Source organism: Tinamus guttatus, unplaced genomic scaffold (genome assembly GCF_059628265.1).
Source record: "Tinamus guttatus ecotype Peru unplaced genomic scaffold, ASM5962826v1 Tinamus_guttatus_pri_ptg000155l, whole genome shotgun sequence".
NCBI lineage: Eukaryota > Metazoa > Chordata > Aves > Tinamiformes > Tinamidae > Tinamus > Tinamus guttatus.
The window spans coordinates 6,397,477-6,410,710 of NW_028288689.1; positions in this window are offsets into that span (position 1 = coordinate 6,397,477).

Here is a 13,234-nt window from a genome sequence, read left to right on the forward strand (position 1 = left end):
TAGATGTAAAGGCCTCAAAATCAACTGCTTTCATCTACAGATACCCTTCCACCCCACTGGACCGCGCACAGAGGCAGCAACTGCTTCTTTGCCTGCTGCCCTGATGCCTTCTCCTGCCCGCGGCTGAGACTTAAACTCAGTTCTGACTGAGCGTGGTCACTGTGCAGTGAAACGGGGAGCTCAGCTCAGTTTCTGCGAGCACAGTTAGAAGCCACACAGCTCCTCTCCCTGGGACTATCCCAACAGATCCATGTGACCGAGCAACCCCCTCATCCCAAAAGCCTGAGCATCCAGCTGAGCACGAGCAGCTGGGAGCAGAACTTTTCTCCCATTCTTCCAAATGCTGCTCCGAGAATTTGGCTTTGGAAATGCTCAACTCTTTCACTCGTCTTTGCTGATAAAACAATTTGTTGACTCGGAACAAAATGCTCGCTGGAAAGGAGGACTGCAGTGGATTTATGCCCAGGGAGAACTTCAACCTCCACCAAAACCACAGGTCCTGCCGGGGAGAAGTTTTTGATTTCTTTATTACTTGAAATATTTCTGAAGTACTTGAAGAGCTTTTTGGACCAGATTTCACAACCCCCACCTCTAATCTACTGCTAGACAACAGAAGACCAAGCTGCTTCCTAGTTTCCTGGATAACAAGATAATGACAGGGCTGAAAACCAGACTGGACCTCTTGCCTTGAGAACGCTGGCCTACCCCAGCAGAGCAAGCCTCATCGGCTTCGCTGCAAGCACCGGAGCTCACAGCTGCTCAGAAGTAACCGCATCTTTGTCACGGCCGGGCCCGCGAGGAGCCGCGCGCTTCAGCTCCAGCTGAAAGGTGGAATATTATTTTAACTCAATCAGCCGCACCGCTGTGACCGCTTCCTCCTCGCTGTAATCTCACGGTGTATGTTCATAAACACGATATAAAGCAAGAACTTTGACAGTAGACACTTTCAGCTGGGTTCCCCCTCTAGGACAGACTAGCTCCTCAGTAATTACTGCTGGCATGAAACTGGAGTAACACGGTAACGAAGGGGATCCCTTGAGCTGTATTCCGTGTCAGCTACCCCCATGGAACCTCATTAACTTCACTGAAGCTGCAGAGAAATAACAAATTGCAGAATTTGGCCTTATTTTTGCAAATGCATCTTTTAAAATTGCGCATCTGGAATTTGAGTTCTCTTCCAAATGCTGCATGTGATTTGTTCTTGCCAGAGCAGCACACCTGGGACTAAGAAGGGGGTTTAGATAAGTGCCTTTCCATATGGCCCACTGATAAATGATTCATTCTGCACAGCTTAACTTTGAAAATAAATTCTGTATCGTTAAGATATTAAGATACCAGCCTCATATTTTACCTCATAATTGCACTTCACATATCACAAAAACGGCTTTTCTGGTGTTTTTGCTACGTCTGTTTGTGGACGCAGCCTGCGGAGCTCCTGGAGCCCAAGTTCTTTCCTTCTCCTTCCAGCACATACATTTTTCTCTTTTTCAGAGGACAGTTTGTAAGTGGCTTAATACCAAAATAATAACAATAATAATGGTGTTCACATAAAGATACAGATTCCAAATCCTGACATGAAAAAAGAAAACAACAAATACTCTTTTTAGGAGATGACTTAATGAAAGATGCTGCCATGAGAAAAGACAGTGTAGGGGAAAGCAAGAGTGGGCAAATGGAAGCTCAAGCCCTCCTCAGCCCGCTCCTTGGCACTGAGGCAGTGGGACCAGCTTGTCCAGCTGCTCCCTCAGGTGCTCTTCTCTGCCTAATCAAGGCTCTAATCTAGTACACTAGTACTAGAGGAAGGAACCCTGTCAAAAGATTTCCCATTCAAAACCCAAACTCCGTCGTGCTGTAATTTTCCTCCTAACAGCAATGGCAATGAATACACCCAGCGCTAACGGGCTTCCAGTTGAGATCCCCCTGGAAGCACATGGGAACAGAGGAGGATGTTTCCAACTCCATTTTTAGGAAAGCACAAGAGGAACCAGAATCTAGAGACACTAAGTGATTTCCTAACGTCACCTAAAAGAACTTGAGGAAGCCCAAGGAAGCAACCCAAGCCTCACCACTGACTGTCGCCTTCCCCACAAGCACGATACAAACACCTGAGCACTCCATTCGAATTCCATTCTAAAACGCAGTGGCCTGTTGGTCTCAGGAGACTGCCTGGGTCTTTCCAAGCAGAACTGAACCAGCTACCTGCAGCTGAGGGTCGGGAACAGCCTCCCGCTGCGCGCGAGGCCCTCAGCGCAGGTCGGCGCGGCGCGCACCACCGCAGAGCGTCTGCGCTGCTTGAGGCGCCGAGGAGCCGCCTCGGCACCCAACGGGGACAAGGCCGCGAGCCAGGGGATGCACTGAGGGACCCAGCATGGACAGGAGATCCCTGCCCTCTCACGGGACACGGAGAGTCCTGCTAGAGGAGGAAAAGCTCCTCTCAGGGAGACACCACCACTACCTGGGCAGCTGCCTGGGAGTCCCATCCCCACAGGAAACACCCATGTGCTTTCAAGTCACATCCTAAGGATGGCAATACCTCCCGAGGCTTTTTTTTTTTAAATCTCCTTCAGGCATTAAGATTTCCAGAACTGGTGAGACTATTTGCTTTGGTCCTACCAGCCTGTAAAGCTTTCGTTTAAATTTGTCCTACTTGCAAAATAAACCAATAGTCAAAGTAACTAGAAGTAAAGGAAAGAAATTCAGCACAGGCAAATCCAGGCTGCACATCTGGAAAATATTCCTCATGGTAAAAACGGCGAACGCATGGAACGGGCTCCCCGGGGAGCGCGAGATGACCCCACTTGGAGTCATTTTAGACTGGACAAGGCCAAACGCTGGAGGGAGAGTCGGGAACCACGCAGCCATGGCAGAGGCAGCAGCGATTTGATATACTAGGTGCTGTCTCCAGCTTCGCTGGGGGATTGCACAGCTACCCACAGCATTTTTCTTACATTGTACACAGGGACGTGTCCAGTTACCCCATTAATGATGATTTGAAAAAGTCCAGAAAGCAAAAAAACACATTCTGGACTGAGGAACCAGGTCTTCACTTGGGGCGCAAGGAGAATTCGTCAGGTCGCAAATTCAGCTGTCATAAATCAGGGTAACCCCAAGAAGAAGGATCTATGGTGATCTGTACCCACAAAGTATTCCTGATTGCTATGCAGAAGGAGGAAATCCATATTTCCTGCGTATTCCAAGTGCTACTATAATCAAACTACAAAACATGGTGTTATTTGTTAAAAATATGAAAAGTCAAAGTCTCATCTTGAGAGCACCTTTCAGAGACAGAGCTCTACTTTCAGTCCCAGGTGCAGCCTATAGACGCTTAGGCACATGATATTTTTTTCAGTACAAAAGCAATCCCAGGTGAGAGCTCATAGATGATATATCTTAAAAAGAAAAAAAAAAAAGACAACAAAAAAAGCCTTGCTCTCAGTTCCAAAAATCTGTCTTCCATCTTAATTCTATCCATTTAAATTTATTGCTGCTGAAATTCCCAAGGTCTGCCAAAATGTAAGGAAAGTTGCACACAGGCAAGTGTAACCAGCACAGCAGAGAGAAGTGTTCAGAAAGAAGCAGGGGAAGAAACGCTGACTAGGACAGAGCAGTGATTGCAGCAATGCTAGGGAAGTCGGCAAAACCAAAATACAAACTAGAATAATTCCAGCCCTATGAGGCGGGATGAGGCCAGGGTGACTCCTCTGCGCGGTTGGGTTGGAATCAGCCACATGTCCAAAGGTGAGTGGAAGCAGGGTAAAAACAACTGAGGATACTCTGAAGCCACTGGTAATTTTCAAAACCAGAACACTCTGGCAAGTTAGCAGTTTTCATTTACCCAAAAATCCAGTTGAAAGAAAGAAACAAAAATGGTGAAAAGGAACTTTAACTAAGTCTGAAGTATTTTAATTCTATTACTGGTTTTAAAGAGATGGAGATTTTACAAGTCCTTGAAGCCCAGATTTTTTTTCAGAAAAGCTATGTTAGAAACACTCCTACCAGTTCTGCCCCATTGGAAGAAGCCATTTCTGCCATCTGTCTTCTTACAGAAAAAGTTACAGAGGTCATTCTGCAAAGCTGATTCCTAAACCATTGGATTTAGTCCATCGACTGGGTTTAATCCACACTAAAGCCATGTGGAGGTGCTCGCTGCTTACTTCTATAGTTAGTTGTGCACGGCTTTCCATCTGCAGAGCTTAGGGAGAGCTCTTGAACACTGTGTTTTCCTGATGCTGTAAATTCCAGGGATAAATGGGCATCCGACCAGGTGAGAGGAGGCCAGTATGGCCAGAAGACTGGTCCAGTCCTTCAGTGAGGGCTTGGTGGGGATTTCTAATTAGGAATGTGCAGTTGGGGGTTAGAAATAACAACTCTTGTTCCACTCAACTCCAGTGATTTTAGAGGGAGTGGAGGAAATCTCAGTTTGCGGGACACAGAAGCAACCATGAGGAGGATCTGCACTGCAGGCCTGCTGAAGCACAGGACAGTGATCGTAGGCACTGACCTTCCAACAGTATGCAGGCAAAGCAAGAGCTATTTTGCCTTCGTTTTCTTCTCAGACAACATCTAAGAAAGAGACATCAGATCAGTCAACCCTTGGTTCAAGGAACACTAAACGAAATGTCAGGAAAGGGTCAGACTATGTGGCCAGTGGTCCCCACTGGCCCTAGAAAGTGTGAACCAGGGAAAAAATCGGCAAAGTAACAAAGTACTACAGCAAAAACCCATTAATAAAAGTGACAGAAAAAGCTTTGAGTCAAGTTACCCAAGAAAGTTACCCAAGAGCAAAGCTCATTCGACTCTGCAATAGCCTCCCCTAGGAAAGCAGCAGCAGTTCTATTACTTGAATCGGTTTATAACTAGACTCATTAATATTTTTAAGAAGCTACTTTAGGAAAACTCCTTCACTGGCAGGGAGGTAGACAGATGATCTAATAGGTATTTTCCATCTCTCAATTCAATGAATCTTCTTCATTTACACCAAAGAAGAACTTAGCTGTATGTCAAAGAAAATAAATTTCTGAAGAGTTTTATTTTTTTAGTATTGACCTCTGCCTCCCTGTTGAAATGTCAGACTGATGCTCAGCACAACTGGCCTCCAGTTGCTTAATGCAGTATTTTTGGAAACAAATTCTGGGCACGACTAGTATTAATATTTCTCAGTTTTCGATGAAACCTCTCTGTATAGACAGGAATCCGGCAATCCAGAAACGAAGCTGTCACAGCTTGCAGTGATTCACATTCATATCCCTGTACTCAGGGCAAGGAGTCGCTTCTTAAGAGAAATCCCAGGGAGTCCACTAGGAATGAAGTGCATACAACGAGGGTACAAGGATCTAAATCTGCCTCACAACCCTATCTGATGCCTTCACCATGCCGATCCAGAGCACTTTTCCCCCTTGATAGACCCTTTCCAAAGTCCGGACACCACACTAGGGACCAGGGAATCTGAGAAATGAGATGGACCCTGCACGAGGTTGAATGGAGGGACAACTTCACGCAAACCCATGGAACAACTCACTAGATCTGTGTGTAAAAAACAGATAAGGCCTGGTCAAAACGCAAGGCCTGGACAGCACACCACACAGAGCCACAGCCAGGGAGGAAACACTGCACCTGAGCAGTGAGGGAGGCAATGCTCCCAGGAGGAGCTACGCTAGGAGTTGCTCACACCACCCTGCATCTCCCGCGTGTTTATCTTCTAGAGAAGTCTATGAGCTCTAAACCTTGGAGCTGCGTTTTCAGCATTAAAATACTTTAAATACAACCAGAGCAAGAGTTACAGAGGATGCCACCTCTCTGAGTAGCACTGTTCTTGGGAGACACAGACTCTATGTCATACGACTGTGCTGCTTTGTAGCCCCTTCGAGTCATCACTGTGACTCTATCTGGCTACCATATATACCACGTGCCACTGTCCAACAGAAAACACGATGCTGCCATTGCTTGACTTTGTTACCGGTCACTACGCGTGCTCCAGAGAGCCCAAGGCACATTGTGGCATCAGGGAGAACCGCGGACTTGACCGTATGCACCCACTCAGGAGGGACTACAGACACCTCACAGACAACACACACAAAACCAGCCCCGTCTGCCCAGCATGAAGGGGCAGAACTGAGCCCAATTCAAAGCCTGTTAAAGCCAACATGAGTTCTTCTATTGATTTCCATAGGCTGTAGGACAAACTAAGTCTTCCAAACCAACAGAAAACAGAGCCTCTTCATATGTACCAAAGCCACCACCACACGGCCCAAAGCTCCACATGTGTGGATGGAGTGTGAAGCTCTAGTCTGTAAAACCCACAGAAGTTCTGCCACTCCTTTCAGCAAGGCAGAGAAACCTGCCTGTCCCACAGGCAGCCTGCACAAATACTGTACAACCAGGCCTGAGGCAAGTTCATGAAATTGAAGACCAGGAACAGGGATAAATCCCAAATCTCAGCATTGCAGTCGCCAACTCTGGGACATCCTGACACCTAGTGGAATTAGGAGACTCGAGACAGGAGAATCAGAGACCTGGGCTGCCTGGAGTCTCTGGAATCCGGCACTCAACCTCCATGATGCACTTTAACCTGTCCTGTCCCATCTGTGTCCCACAGACCTCTTCATGGTATTTGGTAACCCTGGAAGAGATGACTGTTTTGTGGTCAGCCCATGCTTTCCAGAAGAGCATCCAGCCTTGACGGGACAACACGGCAAGACACAGAATCACTTCTCCCTTAGTTGAGTCTAAGGAATAAAGCTCTTCTGGTTTACTTACTATGCAGAACAAAAGTTGGAGTTGACGACTTCTTGACATCTAAAGGAGCTAGGGGCACGTAGCCATTTGCATGGACTGGCTCACAGGAGGACTCCAGCTGTGGTGTTACTAATACAAGTTGCTCTTTTCCTTTCCTAGGCTTGGCTAGTGAGTCTGGCTAAGAGGCTTGCAGGAAGGCGACCCCAGGCAGGCTGCTGTGACTTGCAAAGCTGGATTTGCAGACTGTCCTAACACCTAACACTGCTGGCTGCAGGCCACGAAACGCAGATGTGGCTGCAAAAGTTAGAGACAAGCAACCAAAAAACCATTTTATTCTCACTTCTCACTATGTGTCATTTTTGCTGTCTCTTTGGCAGAGTTTTAAAAAAATATTTCTCTCATCAATATTTGACATTATTATCCACTCCGCTCTCAAATTAATGGAATCTTGTAAACCTCAATCTGTAGATTAACGTGAAGTGAGGATGACTTTTATGCTTGAAAATCAAATTCACCAACCACCTGGCACTGTATCCTCCTCACTCACCTCCATGCTTAGAAAGGCTGGCATCTACTTCTGCAATTACAATGGGTTCACAAATACAATTTTATTACCATGAGAATAAAGAGTGTCAGTGCCAGAATACAGCTGCGGTCCCCAAAGTCACTAACCCAATAATTTGCTGACTAATGCAAATCTCTGCTTCAAGCTTACCAGGAAACACTGGAAAACTTCCAATTAAAATCCTTCAGGGACTTTTCTTCTACTAATGTAATTTACTAAAACACTAAGAGGGAATAGCGTGTTTCAGGCAGAAAGAGGTAGTTTCCCTAAGACGTCCAAAGAAAGTTATAAAGCCCTTAATTACCCTGCGCTCTCCAGCAGCACAATTAAGGATGATTATCTTTCCTCTTTCTTTTCTGTTTTTGGAGTAAGTTATGGAATAATCGTCCAAACACTTGATCTCTTCTGTGGTTTCCAGGTGAGCTTGGGCTTCCTTTAACCAAACAACTTTAGCAAGCAGACTTTTTAGAAAGCAAACAACGCACTGGGACCATGCATCACTTCGAAACGAGCTTTATGATTTCTTCAAAGATGATATTATGTAACTGCCACTGTCTGAAGTGATCCAATGTCAGCTCACAAAGCTCTCCAGTGATTCAGATAGTGCTACAAATCTTACTCTGCGTAACCCATCTCACCCTCCTTTCTGTGAGTACTTAAGGCCTCTGCTCCGGGTCCAGGGTTTCTTTACCAAAAATACAGTACAGCCACAGGAGAAAACAGAGATTCTGCCCCCAAAAAGGTACAATTTGAGGATGAGACTCCCCAAATACCACCACAGTGCTAGGCTAAGAGTGGCTTTTCATTGTTTTACCACCCCTTCGATCCTGCTGGGGTTCTAATCGGCTGTCTACGACAGCTACGTGTCCATCGGCTGCTCAGGGGTTGCAGGGCCCAGCTGGCTCCTCCACGTAGGGGATGCCTGTCTAGGACAGCCTGAGGGCCTCCATGCTCCCCTGGTGCTGTAGAAATGGATGGTGCCAGGTCTAAAGCCCCGGTGCAACCCAAGGAGTCGTAATTCAGAACTAGGATGAGTCACTCCAGAGGCAACAGCTAAAAGCAGGAGTTTTCCTCCTGCTCCCCCAGAAGATGCTTGAGCTTTAGTCCTGCAACTCAGCCATTCCCAGCTATGTTCAAGGAAGGACTGGAAGTCTTGGGTGTAAAGTTAACTTCACACTAAATTGCAGCAACAATGTCTTTGATGGATCATTTCCAACAGGACTACTTTGTATACCGCAGGAAAGATGAAAAGCATGGTTTTCTCTTCGCACTTCATTTTTACTGATGGATCTGGCTGCTGTCAAGTGTTGTGATAACAACTTAGACCAAAGCAACACCAAGACTGAGCAGAACCCCAAGAGCCGGGCCAAGACCTGCCCATTCCTTGGGAATTTTTCTTAGGGGTACAAAATAGTGGGGAAAAGAAAGCAACCATCCAAACCCAGGAGTCACCGTCCTTGCAGCTCCACTGCACTCGCCGAGATGGAGCACCATGTTCTCGGTCTGCAAGCAGATGCAGCAAGCACAGAAATATCCTTTTCTGCTTATTTTAGTAACAGGACAGGTCTTCATTTTAGTCTTACGGAGCTGAAAAATGCACCTTTGTGACTTTTGGTTCGGCTTTACTAAGATCACAACCGCGCGCGCAGGTCTCCAAACAACCCGCAGTCCACGCGGGGAGCGTGATGACCTGCCCAGCTCACACAGACATTTAACGGCAGAGCCAGCCAGGTAACACGTGCCGTTCCACAGCCGCAGCCAGGGCAGCCCCTCCTACCAACGCCATTCAACTAAGCATCCGCACAAAAGAAACCGCCCTTGAACACTTCTTTCTTAGAGAAAAAGAAAACAAAGAACCAAACCCCACTTTTTTCAACGGACTTTCCTGATCTATCGCTTTGCAAGGTGGCTAAGCTGTACCAACTATGAACATCTACCTCTTAGTCAAGTCTTTTACATATACGTTTGGAGAAATTGTAAATAAATAAATAAAAAGGCCTTTGGATTTTTACTTCGATTAATAAGCAACTAAAATGTCATTATGACAACAAGATGACATCAAGATATAAAAACTGTATGCGATTGATCATCCTCTTGTTTGGGTGACCTGCAAATACATTTTGGCGGTGCTCCCTTCGCAGGAACATTCCTTCAGAAACCAAAGCTTTGGAATTTTCTTATAAATGGAAGTTTTCTTGAGTTTTCCTGCAATAAGTTTTCCTGCTTCTTGCCATGTATTTGCATAGGGGGTGCTTTCAAACTAGCAACAGTCAAACTTATGTCCTGAACTATCTCCTCAACCCAGAGGTTACTCCCACAGGAATTTAAGCCACACTGATGGTTTGGAATCTGAAATTTAAGATTTTGTGCATTTTGCTAGTTTCATATTCCTGTCGCTTTTGTAACTAAATTCAATGGTGGGGTGACTTTACATAGTACAGGCCTGAGAGCCAGAGGGCAAGACGAAGATTTGGATCATACTGGACTTAGATAACAGTCTAGTATATAAGGGTGTATATATATATATATCGTAAGAGCCATCAGGCTCCTGCTGCTGACTTCTCTTAACATGGGATCTGAATATAGGATCTCAAAATAGTACAAGTTTTCCATGCAAACCTTGTTGGGATTAGGCCTGTGTGCTAAAGAGCTTTACCTAAGTGACTTGATCTTTTGTGGTTTTTATTAGAGGCTGGCTTCATCTTTCCTCTTCATGCCAGAGCAGCAACTTGTTGCAGCTTTTGCCATTTATACACAGCTATTTGCTCTTCATTGTAGTTCCCAAGCCATACACTTGTCCAGTCACCTCTAATCATTTCTATACTAAACACTCAGTGGCTTAAAAGAAAAACCCAACCCAGGGTGAAGCAGTCACTGGCGAGCAGAGCCATAAATCACTTGGCCGAGTTCTCAGAAGCGACTGGGCAGAGCGAAGTTTCCTAGCTGTAAACGGCCCCCCACCCTCTTGCAGACTCTTGGACTTCTGATAAACATGAGCAATTAGCACTTTAGCAGACATTTTCCTTTCCCACTGCTGGAATATTGGATGCTCAGAAGGAAACTGTGCCTTAGGGAGAGATTCCAGGAAGGTCTTTGGGATTGGGCATGGGATTATTAACACTGCTTCAACTCATTCAAAACGTTACGTGCTAACCCGCTCCTCTCGCCCACACCTCCTCTCCCCTAGAGTGCCATGTCCTGTGACAAGCCCATTTCTGTTTGATGGGAAGAAAAACAAACATTACGGTGGATAATCAAACAAATGTGGGCTCTTCAGTTCTTGGATGGGAACTCACTCTTAGCTAATGTCATAAAACATGGGAAGAATGCTCTATAATTAAACCTTTCTCTGGAAATATTTGACTAGGTTTGGGATGAGCTACAGGAACAACACTGAAGTCAGCAGCAGCAGCAGGAAAGGCTGCCGGAGACCTGGACTGAGGGATTTTCATCAAAATACGCACCAGGAAGAAGCTTCAGGTAGGATGCTGAGTTCAGCAGAGGTTTTTAGTGTGGGGTTACATATACGCATCCCAGCAAACCCACACACAAGGCCACGTCTCCTCGGATCTTCATCAGAGGTTTCCTGCTTTCCCTGCTGTGGTCCCAGGCTAGCATTTTTCTGGGCATTACAGTACCCAAGCTGGGGTCCAGAAAACCATAAACTCCATTAACTGATGCAGCAACACATCTACAGGACGTGAAAAGTAAGTCTGATGTGCGAACTGCAGCAGTCGTAAGAATGGGAGAAGGCCTCGGAGACCTGCAGGACCTACAGGAGAGCTTTGGGACCTACAGGAAACCTTCCTGCAGCTGCACGTTCCCATCGCTCACCAAAGCACACTAGCAAGAAGAGGGATGATGGCGCTGGAAGACCTGGTGACATACTGAGAACAGCACCTAGGTTTGGTAGCTGAAGGGCCAGCAGTCGCTCCCACCACCCCCTCTCACCCCATGAGCTAGAAGAAGCCAAGCAGCAGGCTGAAGTTATGAATCCTGATGGGATATACACACATACATGGGGGTCCACGCAGGCAGGTTACTACCAGATTTGGTGTTTCTACACCACCTCATGGTGTCTTACCTCGGTAAAGCTTGTTCTGCTCAGATGCCCTTTCACAAGGGCCTCAAAGCCTGTGCTCAATCTCCAAGGCCTAGGGCAGGCAACTCCAGCACCTTCAGGTCTGTCAGTCCCAGGGACAGCACGCGGTGACACCCACACCCAGCAGTCCTCAAACTAGAGCTTGGGATATGTCAAATACACAGGCACGTTTGGCCAAAATTTGTAAATACGGTTCCCGAAAACCATTTCTCCTTTTCAATTTCTTCCTGTTTTCAAAAACATTGAGCATCTACAGATCTGGCTGGAGAGCCTAAGCATGAATTTCAATTATGGTTTCACTGAAAAGCAATATAAATAGGGGGAAAAGACAAACCAACACCAACAGTAAGCATGATCTGTTAGCAAAAAGAAAGCATGAACATTGAGCCATCCTGTTCTGAAGTCTGTTCTAGGTTACACTTTCTATGACCTTGACTGGAATTAGTTACATGTTGAGATGGATGAGCACTAATTAAACTTGAAAAATGTCTTGGCCTTGAGGTCTTTCCAGGTGGTAGTTCTATATTTTAAATGATGACCTCTGGAGTCAGGGATTGACATGAAATTCAAAGTTGGTGCAGACTAGGTGCTGCCAATCAAGCACAGAACCTGGAGACTTACAGCCCCCGCAGCTGCCAATCAAACCAGGCAAAAGCATAAATCTAAAATCCCCATTTCAGAAAAAAAAAAAAAAAAAGTAGAAAAACATGGAGCAGTCTCTCCTTGTTGGAGGGACCAGGTAAACACCCAAAGGGGGTCTTTGGAAACGAGGGATTTGCACACCTCTTAGCTGACCAACTCCAACACAGAATCATGGGTCCACCAAAACAGAGAACAGTAGACTTGGGCTATTGACTTGACCCAACAGTATGGTGAAGCACGCAAAACATCAAAAAAAAAAAAAATAAAATAAAAAGCTGATGTGGTTACGAACTCCAATCTACTTCCCTCTTATGACTGAAATATGAATCCAGTTTGCAAACTAGGTGCCAAATGCCCCCTCTAGAAGACATAACTCTTCATGTTGTTGGTGTACACGAGAGCCACGCAAGGACTTGACGAAAGAGAAACTCAGCCTGCTCTGGCAGTACTTCTTGCTACATATTTCCAAGGAAAAAATGAAACCACCCGTTGGAGCGCAAGCTTTGCCCAGCAGAAGGGCACCAGCACGTGCGAGGTTGCGGCTCCCTCCCCACCTTTCCTTCCCTCCGTGCCTTCCCGTGCAAGCCATTAAATTCCCCCTCGGCACAGCAGCCGCACGGAGAGGGAATATGCCCATGCCACCAAAGGGTTAAAGAGGACAATAAAACACAGCAGGTGCACGCGCACGAGAAAGAAATAAAGCAAAATTCCCTCCTTATGGGAGCAATAGAAATGATGGAGAGCATGGGCTCTGTAATCTACAGAAAGCGGGGCGACACTGTTGAGTCAAATTAAATGCGCCGAGTGGAAAAATCCAAACCCAACAATAGCATCACGTGTCTGTAGGTAATTTACAGCCACTGCTGGAGTCTGCCTTGGACAGATCCAGGGAGGAGAACTCACTTGTGGGCTTGTTGCCTTGGGAAGCATGGCCATGTGCACGTGCCTGCAACCACACCAAAGAGGGATGAACAGGGCGGCACATTTTGGGCAAGCCCCAAGCTCCTGCCTCTCCTGGCTACAGCAGCGTAGGAAAACTCAAGGAAATTCCCTACTGCAAAGGGCACAGAGCATGGGACTGACGGGAGCATGCGGAATTCTGCATCTTCCTGGCTTTAGGAATCTCAGCCCAAACCCGCGGTGTAACTAACCCTGCAGGACAGGGCTGCGCTAAATGCCAGCGCGCTTCC